We start from the raw sequence: 15,042 nt of genomic DNA on the forward strand, positions 1-15,042 counted from the left end.
TGATTAGGGGTCCAACACATGACAGCCACCTTCCAATGGCCACTTGCCATCGCCATCTCAGACGTGGCAGAGACGGCCCTAACAAGGAAGATAGTGGCGGTTGATGACACCCTATCTGGCGAAGGTGATGATACCCGATCTGGTAGAGGTACGGGAGTAAGTGTACCAGGGTGCCTATAAAAGGCCCCCCTTCCCCCAAAGAAGGAGGTATGTGATTTTTGTGCTTTCTGGTCCTGAAGTCTCTCATTTCCCTTGCCTCTAGAGCACTAACTTGAGCTTCGGGGTGTTTCGACCGGGTTCCTCCCCGTAAATCTCCAGCTTCTTCCTTGTTTCAGGCACCATCAGCTCCGTCAGAGGTGAGGCAACCAGTAGCTAGGACCGACCGGATTACGCATCATCATTTGGCGCCATCTGTGGAAAGACTTCAAAAAGCCTCCCCTAACCCTTAACTCTCTCTCCCTCAAAGAAACCTTAGCTTCCATGGCTTCTTCCAGCAGCAACAGGTACAACGCCGACTTGAATGCTGTAGGGGAACACCTTCAGCCCGCCACTGTATGCATCAGACAGTTCACTGTCCCCCTCTCGACGGACGGAATCCCTATCCTCAATGTGCCAAGCACGGTGGCCCCTGTGAAATCAGTTTGACGCGAATTTTTGACGTCCGAAAATTTATAATCGTTTGACGTACGCGCATGAGCTGCACGTGACCCGGGATTGACCCCTAGTCGAACCAAGCTGACCTTGATCGGGTCGAAAGCACAAGCAGGTCAGACCGGAGAAGCTCCAAACCAAGGCCAAAGCGTCGCGGGGCAAATTCATCCGTCATCCTGTGAACTCCCCACGCCGAGTCAGGACCCCGAGCACGGGGAGTGGGGGGCAATTGATGGAGGGAGATTTGGCCTGACCTCTTAGCTGTGCGACACATGGAAGCAACCGAGAGTGACCTGACAGGAGCGCCAGCTCGGCACGACAGCGTGCCCACGACCCGAGCTCCCCAAGGAGGAGCCCGAGCTCTCCCTTAGAGGCCCTAAGCCTTACATGGAGCACAAAGGGCAAAAACCCGAGCTGACCCACCTCGAGGCAGTTTGGGCCACACTTCTATCCAAACTCAAGACTTCACCTCGCACACCTTTCCGGCACTAGGTCGCCTAACTGAACAACCTTACCCAACGCCAAGGAAGCCCGTACATGGAGGCAGCGCACCTGACTGATTAAGGGTCCGACACATGACAGCCGCCCTCCAACGGCCACCTGCCACCGCCATCTCAGACGTGGCAGAGACGACCCTAACAAGGAGGACAATGGCATTTATGACACCCGATCTGGCATCTGGCAGAGGTGATGACACCCGATCTGGCGGAGGTGATGATACCCGATTTGGCAGAGGTATGGGAGTAAGTGTACCAAGCTATAAAAGGCCCCCCTTCCCCCAAAGAATGAGGTATGTGATTTTTGTGCTTTCTGGTCCTGAAGTCTCTCATTTCCCTTGCCTTCTCTAGAGCACTAACTTGAGCTTCAGAGTGTCCTCCCCTGAAATCTCTAGCTTCTTCCTTGTTTCAGGCACCTTCAGCTCCGTCAGAGGCAAGGCAACCGATAGCTAGGACCAACCGGATTGTGCATCATCAATTACGAATAACCTTCTCAACAAGGCCTGCATGGTTACATGCCAAATTGCCAACAAAAGACACAGAAGGGTGACACTGTTGGGTTTAAACCCAGAAGCTTTCATCCTTCGGAAATAGTCTATTGCTTATTTCCTTCTCCCATTTTGCATATAACCATAGATCAAAGAATTCCAAGAAACAGTACTCTTTGAGCAAGTCTGTCGAAAGCTATCCAACGATCTTCCATGCTCCCACATTTGGCGTAGAAGTTGATAAGAGAATTACCCACAAACACATTGTGCTTACCTAGAGACTTGATATCACATGCGTGGAAGCTCTTGCCCATCCAAAGAGCAGTGATATTGGCAGTTGCACTTAAGACACAAGGAAAAGTCAATTCATTAGGCCTCAGGCCTTCTCTAATCGTCTCAACGAAAAGGTTTATGACCTCTTCGTTGTGGCCCATCTGACTATACCCGCCAATCACCGCATTCCATGACACCACATTTTTGTCTGGCATCTCCCAGAATATCGGAGAGCATCCTTGAAGTTCTCGTGCTTGAGGTATGCAGAGATCAAAGTTGCATAAGAAACCACATTGGGGTTGTTGATATCTTGGAAGGCTCTTTGATCTTCTTCGATTGTCAACTTGGCGTAGCTATCAAGGAGCAAACTACCCACAAAGACATCTGAATGCAGACCCACCTTTGTCGCGCAAGCGCAAAGCTGCTTGGCTGTAGTGATATTCCCTGTGGCAATAGAGGAATGATGACTGTGTCGAAAGTGAACCCATAGGGTCTGATGTTGAGGACAAGCATGCGAGAGAAAATATCAATTGCCTCCTTATGGCAATTGTGTCGAGCAAAGCGACCAATTATAGAGGTGGCTGAAATTAGGTCCCAGTGATACGTTTCGTCGAACAACTGTCGAGCATACGAAAATGCCTTGGATTTACAATAGGTGGCAACGAGGCCCGACACGACAAGGTTTGAAGTTCCTAGTTTGAGGAGACGGGCGTGAGCTTGCTGGGCCTCAACGGCGATATGGATTGAAGCTAAATTGTGGACACACTGTCTATATACTTTTCGAGTGAAGGGCAAGATATTGGACAAATGGGGATTCCATTTCCATGAACTACTACTGTTTTTGCTTGGCGAGTGTGCGCAAAATACACATTGAGTATCTTAGCGTCAGAGACCACCACCACCCACCCACCCACCTTTCCTCGGTTGCGAATAGGAGCGGGGTGACATGCCACCACACCACCAGCACTAACTAGGAATAGTGGTCATGTTGATGGTGTTGATATTAACAGGTTGACTCACTATTTAGGAGCAGTTTAGTCATGAAACATGCATTTAGGTTGGTGTGGACAATTTAGATCATTGAACTTTAACAGTGTTCTAACATGTTGAGTTTTAGAAAATAAAATCTCATTGATATGGTGAATTTTGGATGTTTTGAAAAGTTATAGTGAGTTTAAGGAAATTCATAAAAAGTGAAGGTGAATTTTGGATAATTTTCCTTTATAAAAATACATGTATATATTAATATATATGATGAAAATAGTTCAAAAAAATATTTATATTTTTTGTTTTTCTTTATAAAAATGTTATGTTTTTTCTTTTAATAATTTATTAACATTTTTAGAATTTGAATGGGATTGGATCAGATTCCAATAAACAGCATCCTTAACAAATTCAGATTTGAATCACCATTTATGAGATCCAATCAGATCTTCATATCAGATCTAGGATATATGCTATCTTATAGATTCAGATATACCTTATTTGAATATGATTTGATCCGTTTGCACTCCTGTAAGGGTGTTACTTTTTTAGTGGGGGTAAAATATAAAATCCTCCCATGGGTTTTTTGACAATCATAAAATCTTCCCATGTGTTTTGATCTTAATAAAAACCTCTCCCGTGATTTTGAAAACAATATACAACTGCCCCACCTCCCTTCCATCAGATTTTCAATAACGGTGATGTTGAAGTTATGAAAATGCCTTTACCACCTTTAAAGGCAGTGAATTTTTTTTGTCATTCCCTTTCCCTAATCAAGAGGTCTTTGCACAAGTAACCTTCAATGACGTACTATTGATATACAATTTGCTTCCTATAAGTTGATGAACATAATAGATAAATCCAAAATGCAATTCCTAGTTTCCATTAAGCATCATTCATGATTCATTAAAGTTGTGTTTGGTTTGAAGGAAAAAAAGTAGGGTAAAGTAGAACAACCTTTACAAGCTTTGTAGGAAAACCTTTACAAACCTTGTATAGGTTTCCTTACCTTTCCCTTATTTTTCCCTAACTTTTCTTTCAAACCAAGCATAGCTTAGTCGATTGACATTGAGGGTAGGAATGGCTATACTTTATGTTGGAATAATGAACAAGGCTCACTTAGGTGGCGTTTGATTGCACTTTTTAGATGTTTGAATATGAAAATATTGCTTTTCAGATGCCACCTTTGGTGTTGCATTTGAAATAGGGTTTGAAAACTTTTTTCAGATATGAAATTTTTAAATTCAGGCTTGTCACTTAACACATTCAGATGTGCTTCATACGTGGTCAAAAGTCAAAACTACCCCTCACCATTGGACCTCTCTTTCTCATCTTCATACATCTCTCTCTGCATTGTGTTCTACCACTGCTAGTATCATTAAAGTGTTGATTCTCTCTCTCTCTTTGCCCTGTCTTCCCACCACCACCACTGCAAGTTGTAGCAGCTCTCTCTCTCATCGTCTTCCTGGTTCTCTCTCTCTCTCTCCCCCTCCCTCCCTCCCCTGTCTTCCCACCACCGCCACCATTGTTGCAACTTGTAGTAGCGATGGTTTAGTGAGTAATAATAATATTTTTATTAATTATTTAATATTTTTTATTAAACGTTAATTGTTTTTTATTAAATTTACTTGTGCCATTTATTAATTATTAATTATTAACTATTTTAAAATTTTTATAGTCATTAATTATTTTTTAATTCTAATCATTTCATTTATTAACTAGTAATTGTTAATTTATTATTTTTATTTGTATTGTTTCAATATTATTTTGAGGTTGAAAATTATTTTTTATGAGATAATGCAAATTGAACTCAACATATCCAAATAGTATGTTCTAGGGGTAAAATAGTAAATCAATACAATTCAAATGGTAAAGGCCTCAAGGGTTGGTCAAATACAAACAAACTTATAGATTCAAAGCCTCTAAAAAGTGAAAAAAAAAGCACATATGCTTATTTTCATATTTTAGACACAAAAAAATATCTTTTTAATTTTTTAGATATGAAAATTTAGATTTATCAAATGCCACCTTAGAGTGTGTTTCAAGTGATACAAAGTTGTCCTGTTCTTGGTTTCTCTTCACTAAGTTTTTTGATAAGGCTACCACTACAAGAAAAACGATCAAAGCCAATAGTCGCATGACCGCTGGCTTAGGCCTTCAGACCGCCGCCATAGATCTAAGGCGGTGGTTAGGCACCCTTCCCCTAATCCAGTGTTGGCCTAGATCAAGACCGCCGGTTCAACTGAAAAAGACCGCCACCTTTGATGGCTGGTCTGAGATGGTTGTGCCAAACTACTCAGAACCGTCGGCTTAGCATGAATAAAGGCGGCGACTTTACCATCGTCTTAGGTTGTGCCAAACTACTCACACTTTTAGGTGGTGGTTTGAACCACCGCCTTAGACTATGCCAAATGATACTTGTACTTTAAGGTGGCAGTCTGAACCGCCAAGTTATGTTTCATATGACCGCCGCCTTAGGTTGTGTCAATTGTCACTTGCACTTTTAGCGACAATCTGAACCGCTGGCTTAAGTCCCATATGACTGCCGCCTTAGTAAACTTACAATTGAATGACCACCGGTTTAAATCTTTTTATATTTTATTTTATACTAGGTTAATTCCAACATTTTTTTGCATCTACATTTTAATACCTGCTTAATAAAAATCTCATGACAATTGATACATAAAAACAACTTAAACAAAAAATGTAATTTAAAACAAAATCTATTAATTTAAAAATTAAATTTTATAATATCCAAAACAAATTGTTCAAATACAATAGCCAATTGACATATAAAAAGTATATGGACTTTAAAAAATCAATTTGTTGAATAATGCAGCACATCTTTCAATGCAAATCCTTGTTGAATATTGCAGCACATCTTCCAATGCAAATCATTGTTGAATGTTGCAACACATCTTCCGATGCAAATCCACTTAACATAATGGTTAAACTTGCAAATCATAATATATAAATATTAGAATTTATATTGAAGTATTTTAACTACAAAGATAGACAAAAATTACATGACATTTTTTATAAAAGAATTGTTATATTCGAGATACACAACACTCTAGTTTTAATGGATGGGGTCACTAAATTGATTTTCCAAAATTCTTATAAAGGCAAAGAATCACCATAGTGCACATTTGACAGTGTATACTCTATGATTACTTGATTAGTATTAACAAGTAATCCTAAATACTACCATTGTAGGGGAGAAAACAAGACAGGCGGTAAGGGCAACAAAATAGCCATAGTATGCATGCATTTGACAATTGTAGCCCTTTGTAAGAGTTTTTGTTGGGGATGTGGTCTTACGAGAAAGAGTCTCTATATAGAAGAAAAAGAAAATTAGAAGTTATGACTAAAAGGTAAAAGGATTATCCTAGATACCAACTCTTCTATAAAGAAAAAGATATAGCAAAGACAATAAGCCTTTAGAATCATCAAATACAATAGCACATTCTTTTACAACTTTAGAGAAGAACTACCATATATGTTAGATAAGAGCAAAAGAAATGAAAATCATGGTTTAGGTATTTAGACATGAGCCCCCATGTTGGCCCTGTCTACTTCAATGGAGATATGAAAATTCTCTAGTGAATTTCCCTTGTTCTGAATTCACAAGGTGAAGGTTTTCAGATTTGTAAATTTAACAAGAGATGTAGAGTCTAGTATTCCAAATAAGTCCAATGTTGTTTCATCATAAGCTTTGAATAGCTTTGTTGTTTGCTAACATGATAGTTCATGATTTTCTTCTTCATAGTCATGTTAGTTCATGATTTGTTTTAATACAATAATTATCAATAAGCAGTTGGAAGAATGTTATGCAAATCATCATTTAACTAATAGTATCTGCCCCTAAATAGGAATTCAGTGTTTAATTAAGATAGAGTGGAATGACAAAAAAGAAGATTCTTGCAAACACAACTACCTTGATTGCCCTAGTCCCGAGTTGTCTAAGCACAACTATCAAAGTTAAATTTTATCAAAAACATTTTCTGTAGTACTCCAAGCTTGAATTGGTCTTTGCCTTTGTTGTCAGTGTGCTATAATCACCTACTATCCTACTATCCTTCTAAAACACTCAATTGTCTATGGTGTATTCCCTTCCTTTTCCTTTTAAGAAAATTTATGAATTCATAGCTGCATTTAAACATGTTAGAGAATAGAAAACAACCTTTAGATTTTCTGGATGCAAAGCAGGGTTGATGATCCTTCTATGCTTAACCCATTTTTCTCCCTCATAGCTTACAAGTCCACCTACTAACAACCTTGCAAGAGGATTTGGTTTGGACCTCTCAAAGTGTCCAAATTTGTATAACAGAATCTCCTTCATCAATTCTAGATTTGTGATATAAATCTTGGTTCTCCGAGACCATGATACTGACATTTTACTTGCATTTTTCAACCAATTGTCTAAGCTGAAAAAGATGAAAAGAAATCATCTTTAGAAGCCATACTTTATTAGGAAGAATAGATAACTCATGCATTGTAGAAACTACTCATCTAAGAGAAATTTTATACATACATATAGAAATTCCTCCTTTTTAACCAAAGAAACAAAAGGAATTGAGCCAAAACATTGTTTAAATGTAAACCAGGGTGCATCTATGAAAAAAGATGGCAATTCACATCAGAAAAAGCAATGGTTCAGAAAATGACAACTGGAAAATATCTTTGCTGATGTGGCACATTAGAGCCACTTCTAATAACTATGGGGATATTCACCAATATGCATGATTTTGTTTGAAAAGAAGTGGTTGATTTGTTGACGTGGCAGCATGCACATTGGCAAATACCCCTAGAAGTTTCTCTAATTTGTTGTCCTTATCATAGTTGCATTGATGAAAATGCCCACTCAAGAATCCACTGGACCAGATGGCGACAATTCCTATCAAAAGATGGATCTTATGCCTAGGTTATCCTCCTTCCTTAGGAGACTCAGACATAGAAGAAATAAATATCAAAATTTAATTCCAGGCAATGTCCATTCAATAGGACTATTTCATGTTTCTTGGGATTATTCAATCCATCTGGGATCAAGCAACCACTCAGACACAGACCTGCAAGCTAAAATGAAGAGAGAAAGTAGAGAAGAAAATTAGTAAACATGAACAAATTAAGTAAAATAAATTATTAATGCATGGCTCCACAATGTCCTAGTCCTTTTCATTCACATTTTTCTATTATTTTATTAGTGGATTGGGGACTATGACAACTAATATATGTCTCTGAACAAAACCAGAGGTGTAACAGTGAAAGGTGGCCCATTCATTGAAATGGTTAAACTAGCAAAGCAACCATTTCACAAATAGATGGATGTAGGTATAAATATATTATATAATTCTATTTTAACTCTCTATAGATTCTAGATAAGCGTCTCTACTGAAGTTTGGAAGTAAAAATCTAAGAACAGAATAACAACTAGTAATTACTGAATATAAAAATACATTAAAACTACAAAACCATCTTAAACATGTTTGTTTATTCTATAATTCTGATAAGGAAATAGATTAGTTCCTTTTTTTACTCACATCTTTGGAACCTCAAAATGAGGAATCCTTTGGGCTTGGATGAAAGGGACCCTGAACAGATGACCTCTCTCCCAATAACCAAGATGCAATGGTGACTGTATTTTAGTCATGGAAGCATTACTTACTAGCAGCACTATAGACTTTGAATTGGACTCCATAAGCCACTATAAAGTGGGATGTGTTGATTATAAACACTTCTTTGTGCTATTATAACTAACATTTCTTTAGATCATAAACATTGTTTTGAGAATATTCATGCAAGAAACTATACTAAAAAACAACTTTTGTTCATGTATTGATTTGTATTATATACCAATGGTATCTAATTAAAATAAAATTTCAAATAATTACAAAAGCAAAAAATCAAATAATTGAAGGGAAAAATATATGATTGGTATACACAAACTCACCAAGCACAAGGAATATAGGTATAGATCCTAGACTATTCTTAGTGTAATATCCTACTTCTAAAAATATATTTCACTTGATGGACTTTTGGGGTAAAAATGAAAACTGTCTAATTAATAGATTGATAAAATTAACAGTTAAAAGTTGAATGGTTTGTATTGCTAGAGTAAATATAAATGAGTATAGAAGAATATAGAATGGCTAAAATTGTAAACTTGTCGCTATTCAAACACTTTGTTGTTTATCAATAAAAGAAAGTATCATATTTTCCCTAGCAAAAAAATAAAGAAAATAAAATTAGAAAGATAAATGTAGAATATAAAATAGATGTAGAACACAAAACAGATCACAATGGTGTAACCTTTCCATGTTCATATGTTTATAAAATATTTTTAAGTCTTTTTCTTGCCTTATGTGTAAGGTGAATGGGTGGCGATCTTAGGTTTTTACTAATATTAAACATTTAGTTGTTTAGATTATATATTAGGCAATTTTGCACCAAAAAAGTCAATTAGATTAAATAATAATGTTATTGAATCTTTTCTAAATGGTTAAAAAACTAGGATGGAATTCGTTGGAAAATCATCCATCAATTTGATGGTTAAAGGTGATCTAATTAATCAAGTTGGATTTTGGTCCAATAGATCCCACATCAGATCTACAAATGTACAATGTTCATTTTAGAAATATTTTCCATTAGTTTATTATTATCATGTAAGCCTTGCCCCAACTATATGAGTCAGCTTCATGAGTCCCACTTTATCATTCCAATTTGTTTAATATCATACCCATTGTTAGTTACATGAAAGGGACCCTATGTTTAAATCATTTTCCACCAATTTGTCTAAAATAAATTAGGTGCAAAATCACCATGCTTAGACTTCCAAATAGGTACAAAATCACTCTTTGGGGATGAGCACCAGACTTCTAACATGCTTAGTTTGCCTATTTCTTTGGCTACTCCCATGGTCCAAATATGGTTGATCATATTCTCACATTGGTACTTCCCATTTCAATTTGCAAAAGAGATAAAAAGTTTTAATCCTTAGCCCCTTACTGATAGTCTTTGAGACAACCATATAGTTAAAATGGCATCAACATTGAACCAAACCACATGTCCATGATACACACTAGAAGACTCGACAATTTTCAATTCTAATAGCACCCAGACCCACCTTCCATATACCATCAGTGGAGACTAGTTAACACCAAACTCCAATCTCAAACATATTTAATGGCTGAGAACTCTTGTTCAAATAGTTCTATTTTTACAAGTGCTCGACAAAAGTTAATCTTATTGTTGTTTCTTCAGGTACAATTGACAAATGTGCTTTCACTGAAACAATCTAACTCAATGAGGATCAAAATCCTTAGGAAGCTAGTAAAGTATGTTATACTACTGATCCTTTTCCCCTGATCAAATATGATAAGCTTTACTAATATCAAGGATATTGTTCATGATACAAGCGTGTAGTCCATGGGAAATTAAATGGTAGAGAGAGACTGACAGAGACTAGCTAACAATTTATCCATATGCGCTTTTTATACATCTCGGATTTCATACTTTTGATGCTTTCTCTTTGTAAGCAAAATATCACATTATGATAATATTGAAAAGGCAAGACCTATTGCAACTAATCTGTAAGGATAGTATCTACTTTCAATTTCATGTTTTAATTAATATCTTCCTTTAAGTTTGACAAAGTGGCTAAAAATCAGAAGTTATAGCCACCGGTTGGTATTTAAGTTTCAAAATTAAAAGTTATATTCCTTACTAGTTGCTCGAAGTTATATTCCTTACTACTTGCTCGAAGTCACCAGACATCCCTATTGACAACTCACATTGCTCCTTTGTTATTTCAAGTACTTTGCATACCTCAATCCTGCAGTTTGACAATGTCTGTCTCACCGCGACATAAACAAGCAATTAGACAAACGAAATTAAAATAACAATAAAGCATTAAAACTGAGTACAATGTATTCCAAAATTATTACCCTAAAGTTTTCTGGTGTTGATGTGTAATCCGACATTCCTATTATCATTAGGCCTTAAATTCGAGATTTGGGCAACCAAGCTTAACATGTTTTGCAAGTTCTACATAATCTGATGGTTCAACACCAGATTTTGCTGCAATATTATTTTGCTGATCAATTGATTAATTCACTCATGCGTTTTTTATGCAAGTGAAGTAAATGGAGAAAAACAGAATAACCTTCAGTGCTTAGAGCCAAAGATTAAAGACCAAAAAACTGGTTTCCTCAAAACAAAAAACCTAAGGGTTACTGGCAAAAAGAATCAAGGTTGAGGAGATTCTTATGTGGTCATAGGGCAGATGTTCAAATCTTTCGATGATTCAAGGCAGTTCAGGCACTAGATAAGGGAGGCTAGATCCTAGGCCACACAGATGAACAACTCATTCAGTTGGGTTTCCCAATCGACCAATTCCTTGTGGACATCCTAGCTAGAGGGAGAAGGTCGATCCCTTCAGAGGCAATAAATGGTTCAGAGATTGCATGAATGGCACCTTCGATCAAGCCCTAAAGGTAACAATTTTCAATTTCATTAATCGATGCCCCAGAATGGGAGAAAACACAAAAGAAGAAGAAGAAGAAGAAGAAGAAGAAGAAGAAGAAGAATCCTTACCTTTTGCTTCTTCGTCAGAGTTTTTCTCAAACGAGTGCACGAAGTAGAAAGAGGCGGGAGTGTTTTTGGCATTTTGCTTTCTCTCTCCCTCCCTCTCTCAAATGCAAGAGGCCAACTATTTAGACCGGCTTAAGTCCGGTTCAAATGAAAAAGCGTTGTGTTTGTTATAAAAAACCGCCACCCAGATTTTTATTTTCTTTATTTTAGTTTTCTAGGCGGCGGTCTTTGGAGGAACGCTAGCTCAACTATCTCTATAGCGGTTGTCTTTAAGACTGCCGGTTTAGATCATTTTTCTTCTAGTGTTCGTTTGGATACAATGCAAATAGAGTGTAGATCCTCGTTTAGGGTATATTTGCACTCTAGTTCACTTTTGCCTTTGTTTGACAATATTACATTTATGCATTGACAAATAACTAAACAATGCATATTTACGTTGATAATAAGATGTAAAAGTACATCAATAAAAAAAAAAGAAGTAAATTTGCATCCAAATGGGGTTTTGATAAAAAAAATATGCTTTATTGGAATTCTTATTTGCACCCATTACAGCTAAAAACCTGTTTGTTAAGAGGGTAAGTTTGTCAATGCAAAATTAACCCAACTTTGCAATTTATATGAATTGTTTTACACTCTATATATTTGCATTCACACTTATTTGCATCGTTTCCAAATGCAGCCTAAAGATCCCATTTTAGTCCTTGGCTTGCAAATTTGGATAAAATGCAATATAAACTAGTTTAGGAATCAACATTTGATTAAACAAAGGAAGGGGAGAGAGATGAAATCCATGGATTCCTTTCAAAATTGTCTCATGTAAATCAACTTAATACGATAACAAAGTTCAAGACTTGTCAAATCTTATAGAAATAACCAAAAGTTATCAAAAGCCATGGTTGATTTTGAAACTCCAATTCAAAACTCTTTTTGTGGAGCGACAATGATGCCTAGGGTATATCTTATTTCAAATGTCAAGTGTACCTTGCTCCAATTGCAATATACCCAATCTAATTGTCAAGAGCCTACATATATGTTTGGACATAGATGCTTTTATAACACCAAGATCACTCTAAGGTCATGTTTGGGAGTGTTTAAAAATAAGTGTTTATTCGAAATAAGTTCTTATTTGGGTAAGGATAACTTGGAAAATAAGACTAAAGTAATTGCTTATTTTTTAGGGATTATAGCTGATAAGGGCAACTTTTGGGCCATAATATCAATAAAAGTAATACTTTTAATAAAATTTAAAAAATAGATTAACATTTTAAAAATAATATCAATTAAGGGCAAAAACATTGTTCATCTTCTTCTTCTTGCAATCCATTCATCAGTGCCGCTACCCCCCACCGCCCATCGCCACCTCCGACAACCTCTAGCAACGCCTCCAATTACCTTTGCTGTCTCCGCCCACCACTGGCAACGCCTTCGCCCACCTTCGCCTCGGCCTTTGCACAACACCGCCACCTCTGCCCACCTCCGTCTCTGCCTCGAGCAATTTCAATAGTTATCATCACAATGCCAAGGAAAAACTGGTTCTCTTTGTGTATCCCTCCAAGTATGTTCTTCTTCTTTAGCTTCCTTGCATTGAAAAGATTAAAGATTTGGTAGAGGACAAAAGTATTAAACATAAGGGTGTCGTTGATCTTCTCACTCACCTCAAAGGTAGAGGACAAAAGTATTGAACAATAAGGGTGTCGTGATCCTCACAAGACGAGCTCTAATAGGCTCGAGCTTGGCTCATTTAATAATCGAGCCGCTGAATTGAACTCGAGCTCGAACTTGAGCTTGGTTCAAACCGAGTTGTGTCAAGCTCGAGCAGCTCGTGAAAAGCTCGGCTCATTGCCACCCCTAGCACTGATGAATGGATTGGAAGAGAAAGAAGATGAATAGTATTTTTGCCCTTAATTGATATTATTTTTAAAAATTTAATTTATTTTTGAAAATTTATTAAAAGTATTACTTTTATTGATATTAGGGCCCAAAAGTTGCCCTTATCGACTATAATCCCTATTTTTAAGCCCAAATTTCTAGCTTTTTAAGTGCTTATTGTTCAAATTTTCTTCTTCCAAAATTATCTCTAGTTGAATTTTATAAAAGTGCATCTATAAAAGTACTTTCATAAAGGTGCTTTTATAAAAGTGATTTCATAAAAGTACTTTCATGAAAGTATTTTTTATAAAAGTACTTTTACATAAGTGCTTTTATAAAAATACATTTATAAAAGTGCTTTTATAAAGGTGCTTTCGTAAAAGTGCTTTTATTAAAATGCTTTTATAAAAGTATTTTCATAAAAGTGTTTTCTTAAAGTACTTTTATGTGGGAACCAGGGAAAGTTTATTTTCCTCGGTTTATCCATCTCCTAGGTGGGTAAATAACTTTTCCACCTAGGGGGAAAGTTGCCAACACATGAATGGAACAAAAATGCACTTTTTAATTATGAATTTTTATGACTAAAATGGTCATTACCTTATTTACATGGAGAAATAAAAGAACATGGGTAAATGCACTTATCCGGGTAATTGTTTCTCATAAAAAACTTACCCAGATAACTACATTTACCCGGGTAAATAACTTACCGAAAAGCGAACAGGGCCTTAATGCCAATAAAGATTTACAAAGATATCAAAATCTCTTGGAATTGGGACATAGACAATGAAATGAACTTTCAAGGGTTTGCTAATTCACTTTGTTTAAGCTAGAACTGAACCTGTGTTTTGACGCTAATAAAAACCTCTCATATACTTCTTGGATAGTCGATATTTGGCTGCCTTATCCAGTGGTAAAAGAGGAAAGCATCTTTTAGGGGCATTATAGTAAATTTATTTTTTAAAGAGAGGTATAGGGTTTTATAAAGGGGGCGGTGAGGAATGAAAACTAAACTATTAGTTCAAGTAGGTTCTAATACCATCTGAAGAACTATTGAGTGTAAAAGCTTAAATTGTTAGATTATGCCCCTGAATATTGTTTTCTTCTCTAACAACAGGTGATCCAATTTAATGTTCAAAAATCATATTTAGTGGAGTTTGATTCAACAATGAACTGTATATTTATTTGTATTGAGACAGTATTGTCTGAAAGCAAAATGCGTGTGACCACATTAATTGACAGCATGACGTCCAACTAAACATGATGCAAACATATTAATTTCAACCCAATCCGACCGATGATCCAACAAATCTTACAAATATTAATCCGAATCAAATTCATTAAAAGATGTCAGATGTCTGAATCTGATTTAATTACCCATAGCCCATAAAATTTAACAAAAAATCATACCTTTTCACCCCTATTGCATATTGCAAACCTCTCATGATGAATGCAACATACAAGGAGATGTTTTCAATATACAATCGGATGTCATGCTCTCAACATATTTGCACACTTGTTGCTTTCAAGAGATTTGGGCTCTTTGTTGGGTATGCAAATGGAGCTTAGATTTGTTACCCACAAGAATGATATTCATTAAAATGGCATGTTTGAATTAAAAAATTGTCTATGTTTTTATTTGTCTTGTGTCAATCGATTAGTTTTGGTTTGGATCCAATTCGACCCATACTTTA

The 15,042-nt window shown here is 36.5% G+C and overlaps 1 pseudogene; it reads right to left on the minus strand.

Moving 5' to 3' along the window:
- Nucleotides 1-1,622: 1,622 nt before the first annotated feature.
- On the minus strand, nt 1,623-12,993 carry LOC148880428 (pentatricopeptide repeat-containing protein At5g42450, mitochondrial-like; annotated as a pseudogene).
- Between the last annotated feature and the right edge of the window lie 2,049 nt (nt 12,994-15,042).

Source organism: Nelumbo lutea, chromosome 1 (genome assembly GCF_056320005.1).
Source record: "Nelumbo lutea isolate HS-2025 chromosome 1, American lotus-T2T, whole genome shotgun sequence".
Classification (NCBI taxonomy): domain Eukaryota; kingdom Viridiplantae; phylum Streptophyta; class Magnoliopsida; order Proteales; family Nelumbonaceae; genus Nelumbo; species Nelumbo lutea.